Here is a 17,295-nt window from a genome sequence, read left to right as displayed (position 1 = left end):
ATGCAGAAACACGCGAAGCACATTTTACTAGAGACGACAGTGACAGCCCGAGCGGTCGAAAAGAAATAGCGGAACATACTTTTCCCGCGTCGAGGTTTAGCTCTTCTTACGGACGTTTCCGTTGTTGTTGTGCTGTGGCTCTGGGTTCCAAGCGACAGCGAGAAAACCTCAACAGCAACGCATACGTGTTTAAAGGAATCGTAAGGCCTTAATAAAGATAGATGAAACGGTGGCTCAGGTGCTGGAGATGTGAAGCGGCCGTATTGTGTGGGTAGTAAGCTCACTAAGTTAGTGTGTCATGCTAACAACGGGAAGGCTATGGGTTAGATCCCACCAAGGGCTATCCCATATTGCTTCCCTAAAAGGCAGCGCGAGAGACTGCCAGGCAAATCCCAAGTGATCTGTACAAGGACTAAGATGTCCGCACGTCTGGAAACGTTCTCGCCGACTTGTGTGCCACGCTGACGACACGGGTTCTCGTCCGATCACCGAAGTTAAGCAGCGTTTTTGCGTGCTTAGTACACGGCTCGGTGGCTAACTAGGAAGTCTGCGTGCTGTTGGATTCTTTAATTTTGCCTTTTCCCTTAGTTTTCGGTGTTGCTGCGCGGTAATGATACGGTTCAGCACGCTGACCCCTCTCTTGCCTCTCGGGACCCAAATTCGCGAACCTGCGGCCACAGTCAAATGAAAGGGTCCGTTGCGCGTTTGTCGAGTTGGTCTCTCCCAGTCGTTTCTAGCGCCTGTCCTCTACATATACGCCCATTTGCAAGCGTCAGCTTTCGCGTCAGCCGAGCAAAGTCGGGACAAGTCGACACATGGGGACACACGATGCTGTGAATCGCAATCCGCACTAGCCTACGCGGAGCTGGACGAGGGGCGAAGGAAAACCATTCGTAACACGACAGTTTGGAAATTCGACGATCGCGAGCGTTGGAAACACTCTCCTGAGTAAAGAAGACAACTTGCGTGCGGTGTCCGGGCTTCGAACCCGGATCAGCTACTTGGGAAGCAACCATGCTGACCGACACACCACCACCGCCTTCTGCTACGCGCTGCTTGCTCCGTGATGTGTCGCCTTCCCTCCTGGCGCCAGAGGCCGAAGGCAATCTCGCTGTAGGCGCTCAACGCCGAGTGGAAGGCGAGCACATCTGAACCCGTTTTCCTGGTGCTGCTAGGGCCATATACTGAAACTGAGCGCAGAACTAACTTTTACTGAAGAATCTGCCCTTTAATGCACATCAGGGCGAACACGAAATTTCTAATATGAAGTACTCACTGACAATCCAAAGACGCTTCAGTATGTATGCGTCGGTACCACCGGGGCAGTGCTTAAGTATTGTAAAGTGAAGGTCGACAGTTTGAGCCTCACAGGAAGTATTTCATTGGCTTCCCACGAGAGCGTTATGCACAGCGTGGCTGTTGCTAGGAAACGGCCTTATTTGCCGTTGGCTAATATCTAGTTTTCTTTGCATCAATGTGAAAATGTTCCTATTACTAAATACAGTTTTGCTAGTTACAGTTCAAACTAGAAACGACGGAAGAAAGCGGTCCAACGCGCCACATTCGTTCCCGAAGGGGAGGGTGCATTTCCTACGCGACGTCTGACATAGCGTCTTAAATTTTCTAAAACTGACATAATTCCATCCTACCGAAAAAAGAAACAGATTTCGCAGTGAGGTTCTTGCTAGAGATGGAAGTCTCTGGAGCTCTTGCCTCGCACGTCAGATTGGCCGAGCGGTCTAAGGCGCCAGATTTAAGCTCTGGTTCCCGTAAGGGAGCGTGGGTTCGAACCCCACATCTGACAATGCATTTTAAACATTCTGAAACTAACATACTCCCGTGATCTTACAGAACAAGTAAATTATGCAGAAACACGCGAAGCAGATTTTACTAGAGACGACAGTGACAGCCCGAGCGGTCGAAAAGAAATAGCGGAACATACTTTTCCCGCGTCGAGGTTTAGCTCTTCTTACGGACGTTTCCGTTGTTGTTGTGCTGTGGCTCTGGGTTCCAAGCGACAGCGAGAAAACCTCAACAGCAACGCATACGTGTTTAAAGGAATCGTAAGGCCTTAATAAAGATAGATGAAACGGTGGCTCAGGTGCTGGAGATGTGAAGCGGCCGTATTGTGTGGGTAGTAAGCTCACTAAGTTAGTGTGTCATGCTAACAACGGGAAGGCTATGGGTTAGATCCCACCAAGGGCTATCCCATATTGCTTCCCTAAAAGGCAGCGCGAGAGACTGCCAGGCAAATCCCAAGTGATCTGTACAAGGACTAAGATGTCCGCACGTCTGGAAACGTTCTCGCCGACTTGTGTGCCACGCTGACGACACGGGTTCTCGTCCGATCACCGAAGTTAAGCAGCGTTTTTGCGTGCTTAGTACACGGCTCGGTGGCTAACTAGGAAGTCTGCGTGCTGTTGGATTCTTTAATTTTGCCTTTTCCCTTAGTTTTCGGTGTTGCTGCGCGGTAATGATACGGTCCAGCACGCTGACCCCTCTCTTGCCTCTCGGGACCCAAATTCGCGAACCTGCGGCCACAGTCAAATGAAAGGGTCCGTTGCGCGTTTGTCGAGTTGGTCTCTCCCAGTCGTTTCTAGCGCCTGTCCTCTACATATACGCCCATTTGCAAGCGTCAGCTATCGCAAAGTCGGGACAAGTCGACACAAGGGGGCACACGATGCTGTGAATCGCAATCCGCACTAGCCTACGCGGAGCTGGACGAGGGGCGAAGGAAAACCATTCGTAACACGACAGTTCGGAAATTCGACGATCGCGAGCGTTGGAAACACTCTCCTGAGTAAAGAAGACAACTTGCGTGCGGTGTCCGGGCTTCGAACCCGGATCAGCTACTTGGGAAGCAACCATGCTGACCGACACACCACCACCGCCTTCTGCTACGCGCTGCTTGCTCCGTGATGTGTCGCCTTCCCTCCTGGCGCCAGAGGCCGAAGGCAATCTCGCTGTAGGCGCTCAACGCCGAGTGGAAGGCGAGCACATCTGAACCCGTTTTCCTGGTGCTGCTAGGGCCATATACTGAAACTGAGCGCAGAACTAACTTTTACTGAAGAATCTGCCCTTTAATGCACATCAGGGCGAACACGAAATTTCTAATATGAAGTACTCACTGACGATCCAAAGACGCTTCAGTATGTACGCGTCGGTACCACCGGGGCAGTGCCTAAGTATTGTAAAGTGAAGGTCGACAGTTTGAGCCTCACAGGAAGTATTTCATTGGCTTCCCACGAGTGCGTTATGCACAGCGTGGCTGTTGCTAGGAAACGGCCTTATTTGCCGTTGGCTAATATCTAGTTTTCTTTGCATCAATGTGAAAATGTTCCTATTACTAAATACAGTTTTGCTAGTTACAGTTCAAACTAGAAACGACGGAAGAAAGCTGTCCAACGCGCCACATTCGTTCCCGAAGGGGAGGGTGCATTTCCTACGCCACGTCTGACATAGCGTCTTAAATTTTCTAAAACTGACATAATTCCATCCTACCGAAAAAAGAAACAGATTTCGCAGTGAGGTTCTTGCTAGAGATGGAAGTCTCTGGAGCTCTTGCCTCGCACGTCAGATTGGCCGAGCGGTCTAAGGCGCCAGATTTAAGCTCTGGTTCCCGTAAGGGAGCGTGGGTTCGAACCCCACATCTGACAATGCATTTTAAACATTCTGAAACTAACATACTCCCGTGATCTTACAGAACAAGTAAATTATGCAGAAACACGCGAAGCAGATTTTACTAGAGACGACAGTGACAGCCCGAGCGGTCGAAAAGAAATAGCGGAACATACTTTTCCCGCGTCGAGGTTTAGCTCTTCTTACGGACGTTTCCGTTGTTGTTGTGCTGTGGCTCTGGGTTCCAAGCGACAGCGAGAAAACCTCAACAGCAACGCATACGTGTTTAAAGGAATCGTAAGGCCTTAATAAAGATAGATGAAACGGTGGCTCAGGTGCTGGAGATGTGAAGCGGCCGTATTGTATGGGTAGTAAGCTCACTAAGTTAGTGTGTCATGCTAACAACGGGAAGGCTATGGGTTAGATCCCACCAAGGGCTATCCCATATTGCTTCCCTAAAAGGCAGCGCGAGAGACTGCCAGGCAAATCCCAAGTGATCTGTACAAGGACTAAGATGTCCGCACGTCTGGAAACGTTCTCGCCGACTTGTGTGCCACGCTGACGACACGGGTTCTCGTCCGATCACCGAAGTTAAGCAGCGTTTTTGCGTGCTTAGTACACGGCTCGGTGGCTAACTAAGAAGTCTGCGTGCTGTTGGATTCTTTAATTTTGCCTTTTCCCTTAGTTTTCGGTGTTGCTGCGCGGTAATGATACGGTCCAGCACGCTGACCCCTCTCTTGCCTCTCGGGACCCAAATTCGCGAACCTGCGGCCACAGTCAAATGAAAGGGTCCGTTGCGCGTTTGTCGAGTTGGTCTCTCCCAGTCGTTTCTAGCGCCTGTCCTCTACATATACGCCCATTTGCAAGCGTCAGCTTTCGCAAAGTCGGGACAAGTCGACACAAGGGGGCACACGATGCTGTGAATCGCAATCCGCACTAGCCTACGCGGAGCTGGACGAGGGGCGAAGGAAAACCATTCGTAACACGACAGTTCGGAAATTCGACGATCGCGAGCGTTGGAAACACTCTCCTGAGTAAAGAAGACAACTTGCGTGCGGTGTCCGGGCTTCGAACCCGGATCAGCTACTTGGGAAGCGACCATGCTGACCGACACACCACCACCGCCTTCTGCTACGCGCTGCTTGCTCCGTGATGTGTCGCCTTCCCTCCTGGCGCCAGAGGCCGAAGGCAATCTCGCTGTAGGCGCTCAACGCCGAGTGGAAGGCGAGCACATCTGAACCCGTTTTCCTGGTGCTGCTAGGGCCATATACTGAAACTGAGCGCAGAACTAACTTTTACTGAAGAATCTGCCCTTTAATGCACATCAGGGCGAACACGAAATTTCTAATATGAAGTACTCACTGACGATCCAAAGACGCTTCAGTATGTACGCGTCGGTACCACCGGGGCAGTGCCTAAGTATTGTAAAGTGAAGGTCGACAGTTTGAGCCTCACAGGAAGTATTTCATTGGCTTCCCACGAGTGCGTTATGCACAGCGTGGCTGTTGCTAGGAAACGGCCTTATTTGCCGTTGGCTAATATCTAGTTTTCTTTGCATCAATGTGAAAATGTTCCTATTACTAAATACAGTTTTGCTAGTTACAGTTCAAACTAGAAACGACGGAAGAAAGCGGTCCAACGCGCCACATTCGTTCCCGAAGGGGAGGGTGCATTTCCTACGCCACGTCTGACATAGCGTCTTAAATTTTCTAAAACTGACATAATTCCATCCTACCGAAAAAAGAAACAGATTTCGCAGTGAGGTTCTTGCTAGAGATGGAAGTCTCTGGAGCTCTTGCCTCGCACGTCAGATTGGCCGAGCGGTCTAAGGCGCCAGATTTAAGCTCTGGTTCCCGTAAGGGAGCGTGGGTTCGAACCCCACATCTGACAATGCATTTTAAACATTCTGAAACTAACATACTCCCGTGATCTTACAGAACAAGTAAATTATGCAGAAACACGCGAAGCACATTTTACTAGAGACGACAGTGACAGCCCGAGCGGTCGAAAAGAAATAGCGGAACATACTTTTCCCGCGTCGAGGTTTAGCTCTTCTTACGGACGTTTCCGTTGTTGTTGTGCTGTGGCTCTGGGTTCCAAGCGACAGCGAGAAAACCTCAACAGCAACGCATACGTGTTTAAAGGAATCGTAAGGCCTTAATAAAGATAGATGAAACGGTGGCTCAGGTGCTGGAGATGTGAAGCGGCCGTATTGTGTGGGTAGTAAGCTCACTAAGTTAGTGTGTCATGCTAACAACGGGAAGGCTATGGGTTAGATCCCACCAAGGGCTATCCCATATTGCTTCCCTAAAAGGCAGCGCGAGAGACTGCCAGGCAAATCCCAAGTGATCTGTACAAGGACTAAGATGTCCGCACGTCTGGAAACGTTCTCGCCGACTTGTGTGCCACGCTGACGACACGGGTTCTCGTCCGATCACCGAAGTTAAGCAGCGTTTTTGCGTGCTTAGTACACGGCTCGGTGGCTAACTAGGAAGTCTGCGTGCTGTTGGATTCTTTAATTTTGCCTTTTCCCTTAGTTTTCGGTGTTGCTGCGCGGTAATGATACGGTTCAGCACGCTGACCCCTCTCTTGCCTCTCGGGACCCAAATTCGCGAACCTGCGGCCACAGTCAAATGAAAGGGTCCGTTGCGCGTTTGTCGAGTTGGTCTCTCCCAGTCGTTTCCAGCGCCTGTCCTCTACATATACGCCCATTTGCAAGCGTCAGCTTTCGCGTCAGCCGAGCAAAGTCGGGACAAGTCGACACATGGGGACACACGATGCTGTGAATCGCAATCCGCACTAGCCTACGCGGAGCTGGACGAGGGGCGAAGGAAAACCATTCGTAACACGACAGTTCGGAAATTCGACGATCGCGAGCGTTGGAAACACTCTCCTGAGTAAAGAAGACAACTTGCGTGCGGTGTCCGGGCTTCGAACCCGGATCAGCTACTTGGGAAGCAACCATGCTGACCGACACACCACCACCGCCTTCTGCTACGCGCTGCTTGCTCCGTGATGTGTCGCCTTCCCTCCTGGCGCCAGAGGCCGAAGGCAATCTCGCTGTAGGCGCTCAACGCCGAGTGGAAGGCGAGCACATCTGAACCCGTTTTCCTGGTGCTGCTAGGGCCATATACTGAAACTGAGCGCAGAACTAACTTTTACTGAAGAATCTGCCCTTTAATGCACATCAGGGCGAACACGAAATTTCTAATATGAAGTACTCACTGACGATCCAAAGACGCTTCAGTATGTACGCGTCGGTACCACCGGGGCAGTGCCTAAGTATTGTAAAGTGAAGGTCGACAGTTTGAGCCTCACAGGAAGTATTTCATTGGCTTCCCACGAGTGCGTTATGCACAGCGTGGCTGTTGCTAGGAAACGGCCTTATTTGCCGTTGGCTAATATCTAGTTTTCTTTGCATCAATGTGAAAATGTTCCTATTACTAAATACAGTTTTGCTAGTTACAGTTCAAACTAGAAACGACGGAAGAAAGCTGTCCAACGCGCCACATTCGTTCCCGAAGGGGAGGGTGCATTTCCTACGCCACGTCTGACATAGCGTCTTAAATTTTCTAAAACTGACATAATTCCATCCTACCGAAAAAAGAAACAGATTTCGCAGTGAGGTTCTTGCTAGAGATGGAAGTCTCTGGAGCTCTTGCCTCGCACGTCAGATTGGCCGAGCGGTCTAAGGCGCCAGATTTAAGCTCTGGTTCCCGTAAGGGAGCGTGGGTTCGAACCCCACATCTGACAATGCATTTTAAACATTCTGAAACTAACATACTCCCGTGATCTTACAGAACAAGTAAATTATGCAGAAACACGCGAAGCACATTTTACTAGAGACGACAGTGACAGCCCGAGCGGTCGAAAAGAAATAGCGGAACATACTTTTCCCGCGTCGAGGTTTAGCTCTTCTTACGGACGTTTCCGTTGTTGTTGTGCTGTGGCTCTGGGTTCCAAGCGACAGCGAGAAAACCTCAACAGCAACGCATACGTGTTTAAAGGAATCGTAAGGCCTTAATAAAGATAGATGAAACGGTGGCTCAGGTGCTGGAGATGTGAAGCGGCCGTATTGTGTGGGTAGTAAGCTCACTAAGTTAGTGTGTCATGCTAACAACGGGAAGGCTATGGGTTAGATCCCACCAAGGGCTATCCCATATTGCTTCCCTAAAAGGCAGCGCGAGAGACTGCCAGGCAAATCCCAAGTGATCTGTACAAGGACTAAGATGTCCGCACGTCTGGAAACGTTCTCGCCGACTTGTGTGCCACGCTGACGACACGGGTTCTCGTCCGATCACCGAAGTTAAGCAGCGTTTTTGCGTGCTTAGTACACGGCTCGGTGGCTAACTAGGAAGTCTGCGTGCTGTTGGATTCTTTAATTTTGCCTTTTCCCTTAGTTTTCGGTGTTGCTGCGCGGTAATGATACGGTCCAGCACGCTGACCCCTCTCTTGCCTCTCGGGACCCAAATTCGCGAACCTGCGGCCACAGTCAAATGAAAGGGTCCGTTGCGCGTTTGTCGAGTTGGTCTCTCCCAGTCGTTTCTAGCGCCTGTCCTCTACATATAAGCCCATTTGCAAGCGTCAGCTTTCGCAAAGTCGGGACAAGTCGACACAAGGGGGCACACGATGCTGTGAATCGCAATCCGCACTAGCCTACGCGGAGCTGGACGAGGGGCGAAGGAAAACCATTCGTAACACGACAGTTCGGAAATTCGACGATCGCGAGCGTTGGAAACACTCTCCTGAGTAAAGAAGACAACTTGCGTGCGGTGTCCGGGCTTCGAACCCGGATCAGCTACTTGGGAAGCAACCATGCTGACCGACACACCACCACCGCCTTCTGCTACGCGCTGCTTGCTCCGTGATGTGTCGCCTTCCCTCCTGGCGCCAGAGGCCGAAGGCAATCTCGCTGTAGGCGCTCAACGCCGAGTGGAAGGCGAGCACATCTGAACCCGTTTTCCTGGTGCTGCTAGGGCCATATACTGAAACTGAGCGCAGAACTAACTTTTACTGAAGAATCTGCCCTTTAATGCACATCAGGGCGAACACGAAATTTCTAATATGAAGTACTCACTGACGATCCAAAGACGCTTCAGTATGTACGCGTCGGTACCACCGGGGCAGTGCCTAAGTATTGTAAAGTGAAGGTCGACAGTTTGAGCCTCACAGGAAGTATTTCATTGGCTTCCCACGAGTGCGTTATGCACAGCGTGGCTGTTGCTAGGAAACGGCCTTATTTGCCGTTGGCTAATATCTAGTTTTCTTTGCATCAATGTGAAAATGTTCCTATTACTAAATACAGTTTTGCTAGTTACAGTTCAAACTAGAAACGACGGAAGAAAGCGGTCCAACGCGCCACATTCGTTCCCGAAGGGGAGGGTGCATTTCCTACGCCACGTCTGACATAGCGTCTTAAATTTTCTAAAACTGACATAATTCCATCCTACCGAAAAAAGAAACAGATTTCGCAGTGAGGTTCTTGCTAGAGATGGAAGTCTCTGGAGCTCTTGCCTCGCACGTCAGATTGGCCGAGCGGTCAGTTCCGATTTAGACGCCGTGCAGTGTGGACGTGCCTAGTCTTCCGCTCCGCCGTAGCGTTACGTATAGTGGACTATCGTTTTTGTTTACGTGTTGTGTTGCAACTTCTGTGAGTGTTTCTCCGTCGTTGTTTCGTACCTTGTGTTACTTTCTGTCCTTATTTCAGTGTTTTTTGTGTAGCGGTTTCGACCGCATATTTTGAAAATGTCGTCCCAGGTTATTCCTCGTCAGGCTACAGTTAGTTTTGCTTTTGACAAGTCAACCCGCCATGTGCAACCTAGTTCTCTTGAGATTCATGATTGGTTGGTAGATACCTTTGGTGTTCATTCGGATCAGGTGCACACTGCTTATTTTGATACCGAACTGTATGTTTTCTTTGTTAAGTTTATGGACCCACTTCAGGTTGATAAAATTCTTTCTAAATATGGTCATCAAGTTCTCTTTCGGCATCGGGATGATTCTGTAAGTACCGTGCTGCTTTCCAATGCTTCCATCACGTATACCAATGTTCGTGTTTACAACCTTCCACCGGAGGTGGATAATGTCTATCTTAAGGAGGGTCTACAGAAGTATGGTGATGTAAAGAGCATTCGCCTTGAACGCTGGTCAAGCCAACATCGCCTGCAATGTTACAGTGGTATTCGTTCAGTCGAAATGCACGTTAAGCAGAATATTCCATCTCACCTGCAGATCGGTGGATATCGTGTCCATGTAACATATAGTGGTCAGGTGGGCACCTGTTTTTTGTGCAATGAAAGTGGTCACGTGCGTACCGACTGTCCGCGGAGAGTTTTTGTTTTAAAAAATTCTCTCGAACAGCGTCGCAAGTTAACGGTCGCTGACCTCGTTGCAGGTGGTTCTGCTCTTGGTGTAGCACAGTCCAGTGGTAGTAGCGCCCCTCCACAGGTTTTGCGCACCCCTGATACAGAATTTCCTCCTTTGCGTGCTAAATCTGATGTTGTTCCGTCTGTCCCTCAGGTGGGTGTGCCACTTTTGAATAATAAGAGGCGTCGCCCACACGATGGAAATAGTACGGATGAGGATCTCCCTGAGATGCCCCAGTCCGAGCGACCGGCATCCTCCGAGCCACTGTGTACTGTAGCTGCTCCCTGCCCTCCTGAGGTAGCGGTTCCGGTGGCGGCTGCTGGCGCCCCTCCGGCCTCCGACGCAGCTTCTCTCGAGTCGGGTCGTCGGTCGGGCCTGTTGGCGCCGTCTTCCGAACCGACTTCGATGTCACAACAAGTGGAGCCGCGACAACTTCCTGCTTCGCTGCCCCATACCTCTGCCAGCGGAGCTGCTCCGCTTCCTTCCAACTCTGCGGCCTCGGACCTTCCTGCTCACGTTTCGCCTCCGTGCAGTCCATGTTTGCCGGAAGCTAGTGCAGGTGTTGACCATTCCGTTTTGTCGGATGTTTCCCCCGCGACCCCGGATCCCGCATGTGGACCGGCGCGGGTGGTGTCGGATACAGAACTTGACCCTCCTACGTCACCGGCGGCTGAAGTTTCCTTGCCCGTCAGCCGACGCAAGTTACGCGTTCAGCCGAACGTTAATGCTGTTCGTAAAAAACCGAAACGTAAGGGATCCGCGGAACGGGGTAGCAGTCCCCCTCCCTCGGATGCCTCTGTCACCCCTGCTATGGACTGTGACGCTGGTGCGTCGGTGTAGGTGATTTGTTTTCTCGCTTTTCTCTCTATGGTTCAAGCATACACCTTTCTTACCTTAAATGTTAACCGTATTGAGTCCGACGTTCGCATTGCCTCTTTGCGGCAGTTTATTTACGACGCCTGTGCGGACGTAGTGTTTTTGCAGGAAGTGTTGTTTTCTGATCTCTCTCTACCTGGATTTCAAACTGTTTTTAATGTCGCGCCGGAATATTCAACAGGAACTGCTCTTTTCTTTCGAGAGGGCATTCCTATTACTGACATTGAATTCCTTGACTCTGGCCGTGGGATTGGTTGTCGTCTTTTTGATCTCCGCCTCGTTGTTTTGTATGCCCCCTCTGGTTCGGGTCACACTGTGGCTCGATCGCGCTTTTATAAAGAAGAGCTTATTTATCTTTTGCGCCAGAGTCCTCGGAGTCTCCTGCTCGGAGGCGATTTTAATTGTGTTTTACGCCCTGCAGACCAGTCCCCCAATTTTAATTATTGCCGTGATTTACATGACCTAGTTCGTACGATGCATCTGCGTGATGTTTGGGAACACAAATATCCAACCCTGGTGAAATATACGTTTTTTACCGCGTCCTCATGCAGTAGACTCGACAGATTCTATTTATCTGATTTTTTATGTGATAAAATTCTTTCTGTCGATGTTATTCCTACTAGTTTTTCTGACCATTGTGCTTTTACTGCAACTGTAAATCTTAGTCGCCAACCTGCAAAACTTTATCGTTCCCAGTGGATGTTAAATGTTTCCCACCTTGCCGACAGTGCTATGGATGATGTTATAAGTGGCGTGTGGGAGCGATGTCTTCGCTCTGTCCCGCGATACCCCTCCTTGCTGGTTTGGTGGACTGCGTTTGCCAAGCCCAAGATTCGTCAGACTTTGATTTTCTACTGTGCTGGTAGGACGCGTGATTTTAAGAACACGTATGAATATTACTACTCTGTCCTGCGTGAACTATATGACGCGGCGGGTACCTCTCCACTGCGGATCCATGATGTTCGTCGTATTAAAGCCAAGCTCTTGAGCCTTAAACGACGACAGATGGATGGTCTGCGAGTTAAGTCGAAACCTCACTCTCTTGTTGAAGGTGAACTGACATCCTTGTACCACCTGCTACGGCATCAGACTCGTCGTCGTCGCTCCTTCATCTCTTCTCTTACGGTGGATGATGGGCGACAGCTTATTGCACAGGAGGAAATGGTTCGTGCTCTTCACCAGTATTACACTAGTCTATATTCTGCCGATGATTCTGGTGAGTCTCTTTCGGATGATGTCTTTGGGGATCTAACTGCGACGATCGCGCCTGACGCGAACGGCGAATTTCTCCGGGAGTTCCAGGTAGATGATGTTTTCGATTTTATTGCTCGCTCTCCGTCCAGTAAATCGCCGGGTCCAGACGGCCTGCCTAAAGAATTTTATCTCCGTTTTTGGCCTCTTTTGGGTGGCATTTTTACGCAGATTTTAAATGAGATTGTCAGGGGGATGGATGTGCCTGCCGATTTTAAAGTAGGGAAAATTGTTTTAATCCCGAAGTCCTCTGGTCGTTTATCTGCTGCCAATCTTCGTCCGCTCACATTGCTGAATTTTGACTATAAGACAGCTGCTAGAGCGCTCAATAGCCGGTTGTCTTCTCTGCTTCGGGGTGTGATTGGTGCACATCAATGTTGTTTTCATGATAGATCTATTCTGACACCAGTAGCCGAATATCGGGATGTTGTCTCGGTTGCGGCGGTTACAAACGTACATTGTGCCTTTGCCTTCCTTGATTTTTATAAGGCTTTTGATCACGTCAGTCATGTGTTTTTAGATCGTGTTTTAGGTACAATAGGTTTTAACGCTTCATCACGTGGTGTTCTTGGCAATTTGTATAGGGGAATAACAGCTCGGGTGTCAGTCAATGGGCAGCTGACGCCGCCCATTGTTATCCGCCGCGGAGTGCCTCAGGGTAGTCCGCTCTCTATGTCTTTATTCGTATTGTCCCTGGAACCGCTGCTTCGGACTATTGCTCTCAAGCTTCAGGGTATGTCCCTCTCTGGTGGGAAGCTCTCTGTTAAGGCATATGCGGATGATGTCGTTGTTCTCCTCCGTCAACGTGATGATATCCCGTTGTTGAAAGGGGCGGTTGATGCATACTGTCGTGTCTCTGGAGCGCGTCTCAATCAGGGTAAATGTAAGTTCCTTGATATTCGAGGATTTCGCGATGCTGACGTCCCTTGGGCCACTTTTGTCGATCGCCATACGTCCTTGGGGATTATCATTGATCGGTGTCCTCTAAAAATGGCGGCTCTCAATTGGAAATCTGTCACCGAGAAGATACAGGGGGCTCTGATGGTCCATGAGCAGCGCTCTGCTACCATTTCGCAAAAAGTCAGAATTTTAGACACCTACGTTCTATGTAAAGCTTATTATGTTGCTCAGCTGTTCCCACTTCCCATGATGGTGGCGAAAAGGTTGCGCCAATTGTCTAGCAGGTTTATATGGAAGGGCCATCTATTCAAGTTACGTTACGAGGTAATGACGAAGCCGCGTCTCTCCGGAGGCTTGGGCCTCTCTGACATTACTCGCAAGGCGTCTGCTTTGTACGTCCGCCGAACGACTCTAATTGTTACGCAAGAAGTGACTTCAATTACATCCAGGCTTTTTACTGTTGTGCGTCCGGCGAGCCTTGCTCCACCTGTCGATGTCGGACGCCTAAATTTTAAGTTGAAACACATTCGGGAATTTTACATTGCGGTGAGTTACCTCGGTGACGTCTTCTTGCGGCGACCGGTGCCAACGACCAAGGGCTTGATTGCCCGCTGGGAGGGGCTGGCCGGTCCCAATCCAATAGAACTGGCGTCTCCATCTGTGTCCTGGAGGAACGTCTGGAAGAACGTTAGTCTGCCGATCCACTCTATGGCCGTGGCGTCCACGTGGTATAGGGTAATAAATAATTTGGTTCCCACCAATGTACGACTGCACCGTATTGGTCTTTCTGACACGGACACCTGTACTCGGTGTGGTCTCCTGGATACCCTTGAACATCGATTCACCTGCTGTGGGCACCTTGCTAATTGGCGTTGGCTCAGGAAACAACTTGCTTTTGTCACTAGGTCTGCTGAAGCCGCTTATACTATTGACATCATCGTCCGGCCCGATTCTTCCTTTTTTCCGCGGACGAAGCTCCATACCGTCATGTGGTTGATTGGCCATTTCGTACATTTTGTCAACAGTTGTCATGAAGAGGATGGACACCTAGCGTTTCGGCAGTACATGCTTACTGCTTACTGGCAGCGCTTGCGATTGCCAGGCCTCCGAGATGAATTTGCCAATATGCTTAGCCTGACATTTGAAAGAGAGGGTGTTGGCTAAGGTCACCTGTGTGAGCCATTTTCTTTTATACTGTTTCTGGATTTGCCGCCTTTATATATGTTTCTTCTCTACACCAGGACTGAAGTTTTCGTGTTTTAATCTTTATTTCAGTCAGCAGTCTACATTATATAGTCATGTTTAAAAAAAAAAAAAAAAAAAAAGTGGTTAAAAAAAAAAAAAAAAAAAAAAAAGCGGTCTAAGGCGCCAGATTTAAGCTCTGGTTCCCGTAAGGGAGCGTGGGTTCGAACCCCACATCTGACAATGCATTTTAAACATTCTGAAACTAACATACTCCCGTGATCTTACAGAACAAGTAAATTATGCAGAAACACGCGAAGCAGATTTTACTAGAGACGACAGTGACAGCCCGAGCGGTCGAAAAGAAATAGCGGAACATACTTTTCCCGCGTCGAGGTTTAGCTCTTCTTACGGACGTTTCCGTTGTTGTTGTGCTGTGGCTCTGGGTTCCAAGCGACAGCGAGAAAACCTCAACAGCAACGCATACGTGTTTAAAGGAATCGTAAGGCCTTAATAAAGATAGACGAAACGGTGGCTCAGGTGCTGGAGATGTGAAGCGGCCGTATTGTGTGGGTAGTAAGCTCACTAAGTTAGTGTGTCATGCTAACAACGGGAAGGCTATGGGTTAGATCCCACCAAGGGCTATCCCATATTGCTTCCCTAAAAGGCAGCGCGAGAGACTGCCAGGCAAATCCCAAGTGATCTGTACAAGGACTAAGATGTCCGCACGTCTGGAAACGTTCTCGCCGACTTGTGTGCCACGCTGACGACACGGGTTCTCGTCCGATCACCGAAGTTAAGCAGCGTTTTTGCGTGCTTAGTACACGGCTCGGTGGCTAACTAGGAAGTCTGCGTGCTGTTGGATTCTTTAATTTTGCCTTTTCCCTTAGTTTTCGGTGTTGCTGCGCGGTAATGATACGGTCCAGCACGCTGACCCCTCTCTTGCCTCTCGGGACCCAAATTCGCGAACCTGCGGCCACAGTCAAATGAAAGGGTCCGTTGCGCGTTTGTCGAGTTGGTCTCTCCCAGTCGTTTCTAGCGCCTGTCCTCTACATATACGCCCATTTGCAAGCGTCAGCTTTCGCAAAGTCGGGACAAGTCGACACAAGGGGGCACACGATGCTGTGAATCGCAATCCGCACTAGCCTACGCGGAGCTGGACGAGGGGCGAAGGAAAACCATTCGTAACACGACAGTTCGGAAATTCGACGATCGCGAGCGTTGGAAACACTCTCCTGAGTAAAGAAGACAACTTGCGTGCGGTGTCCGGGCTTCGAACCCGGATCAGCTACTTGGGAAGCAACCATGCTGACCGACACACCACCACCGCCTTCTGCTACGCGCTGCTTGCTCCGTGATGTGTCGCCTTCCCTCCTGGCGCCAGAGGCCGAAGGCAATCTCGCTGTAGGCGCTCAACGCCGAGTGGAAGGCGAGCACATCTGAACCCGTTTTCCTGGTGCTGCTAGGGCCATATACTGAAACTGAGCGCAGAACTAACTTTTACTGAAGAATCTGCCCTTTAATGCACATCAGGGCGAACACGAAATTTCTAATATGAAGTACTCACTGACGATCCAAAGACGCTTCAGTATGTACGCGTCGGTACCACCGGGGCAGTGCCTAAGTATTGTAAAGTGAAGGTCGACAGTTTGAGCCTCACAGGAAGTATTTCATTGGCTTCCCACGAGTGCGTTATGCACAGCGTGGCTGTTGCTAGGAAACGGCCTTATTTGCCGTTGGCTAATATCTAGTTTTCTTTGCATCAATGTGAAAATGTTCCTATTACTAAATACAGTTTTGCTAGTTACAGTTCAAACTAGAAACGACGGAAGAAAGCGGTCCAACGCGCCACATTCGTTCCCGAAGGGGAGGGTGCATTTCCTACGCCACGTCTGACATAGCGTCTTAAATTTTCTAAAACTGACATAATTCCATCCTACCGAAAAAAGAAACAGATTTCGCAGTGAGGTTCTTGCTAGAGATGGAAGTCTCTGGAGCTCTTGCCTCGCACGTCAGATTGGCCGAGCGGTCTAAGGCGCCAGATTTAAGCTCTGGTTCCCGTAAGGGAGCGTGGGTTCGAACCCCACATCTGACAATGCATTTTAAACATTCTGAAACTAACATACTCCCGTGATCTTACAGAACAAGTAAATTATGCAGAAACACGCGAAGCACATTTTACTAGAGACGACAGTGACAGCCCGAGCGGTCGAAAAGAAATAGCGGAACATACTTTTCCCGCGTCGAGGTTTAGCTCTTCTTACGGTCGTTTCCGTTGTTGTTGTGCTGTGGCTCTGGGTTCCAAGCGACAGCGAGAAAACCTCAACAGCAACGCATACGTGTTTAAAGGAATCGTAAGGCCTTAATAAAGATAGATGAAACGGTGGCTCAGGTGCTGGAGATGTGAAGCGGCCGTATTGTGTGGGTAGTAAGCTCACTAAGTTAGTGTGTCATGCTAACAACGGGAAGGCTATGGGTTAGATCCCACCAAGGGCTATCCCATATTGCTTCCCTAAAAGGCAGCGCGAGAGACTGCCAGGCAAATCCCAAGTGATCTGTACAAGGACTAAGATGTCCGCACGTCTGGAAACGTTCTCGCCGACTTGTGTGCCACGCTGACGACACGGGTTCTCGTCCGATCACCGAAGTTAAGCAGCGTTTTTGCGTGCTTAGTACACGGCTCGGTGGCTAACTAGGAAGTCTGCGTGCTGTTGGATTCTTTAATTTTGCCTTTTCCCTTAGTTTTCGGTGTTGCTGCGCGGTAATGATACGGTCCAGCACGCTGACCCCTCTCTTGCCTCTCGGGACCCAAATTCGCGAACCTGCGGCCACAGTCAAATGAAAGGGTCCGTTGCGCGTTTGTCGAGTTGGTCTCTCCCAGTCGTTTCTAGCGCCTGTCCTCTACATATACGCCCATTTGCAAGCGTCAGCTTTCGCAAAGTCGGGACAAGTCGACACAAGGGGGCACACGATGCTGTGAATCGCAATCCGCACTAGCCTACGCGGAGCTGGACGAGGGGCGAAGGAAAACCATTCGTAACACGACAGTTCGGAAATTCGACGATCGCGAGCGTTGGAAACACTCTCCTGAGTAAAGAAGAC

General features: G+C 49.9%; 5 non-coding genes across 5 annotated transcripts; all 5 read left to right on the top strand.

Annotated features, from left to right (window-relative positions):
* The first annotated feature begins 1,720 nt into the window (after positions 1-1,720).
* On the top strand, positions 1,721-1,804 carry Trnal-uaa. The gene has a single exon. It is a non-coding gene; the product is annotated as a tRNA-Leu (tRNA).
* Positions 1,805-3,572: 1,768 nt separating this feature from the next.
* Positions 3,573-3,656, top strand: Trnal-uaa. The gene has a single exon. It is a non-coding gene; the product is annotated as a tRNA-Leu (tRNA).
* Positions 3,657-5,424: 1,768 nt separating this feature from the next.
* Positions 5,425-5,508, top strand: Trnal-uaa. Its single transcript has one exon. It is a non-coding gene; the product is annotated as a tRNA-Leu (tRNA).
* Positions 5,509-7,287: 1,779 nt separating this feature from the next.
* Positions 7,288-7,371, top strand: Trnal-uaa. Its single transcript has one exon. It is a non-coding gene; the product is annotated as a tRNA-Leu (tRNA).
* Positions 7,372-16,204: 8,833 nt separating this feature from the next.
* On the top strand, positions 16,205-16,288 carry Trnal-uaa. The gene has a single exon. It is a non-coding gene; the product is annotated as a tRNA-Leu (tRNA).
* Positions 16,289-17,295: the final 1,007 nt, after the last annotated feature.

The sequence above is a fragment of the Schistocerca piceifrons genome, unplaced genomic scaffold, assembly GCF_021461385.2.
Source record: "Schistocerca piceifrons isolate TAMUIC-IGC-003096 unplaced genomic scaffold, iqSchPice1.1 HiC_scaffold_848, whole genome shotgun sequence".
Taxonomy (NCBI): domain Eukaryota; kingdom Metazoa; phylum Arthropoda; class Insecta; order Orthoptera; family Acrididae; genus Schistocerca; species Schistocerca piceifrons.
The sequence above is the reverse complement of the archived record's forward strand: the minus strand, read 5'-3'. Positions and strand labels throughout refer to the sequence as shown.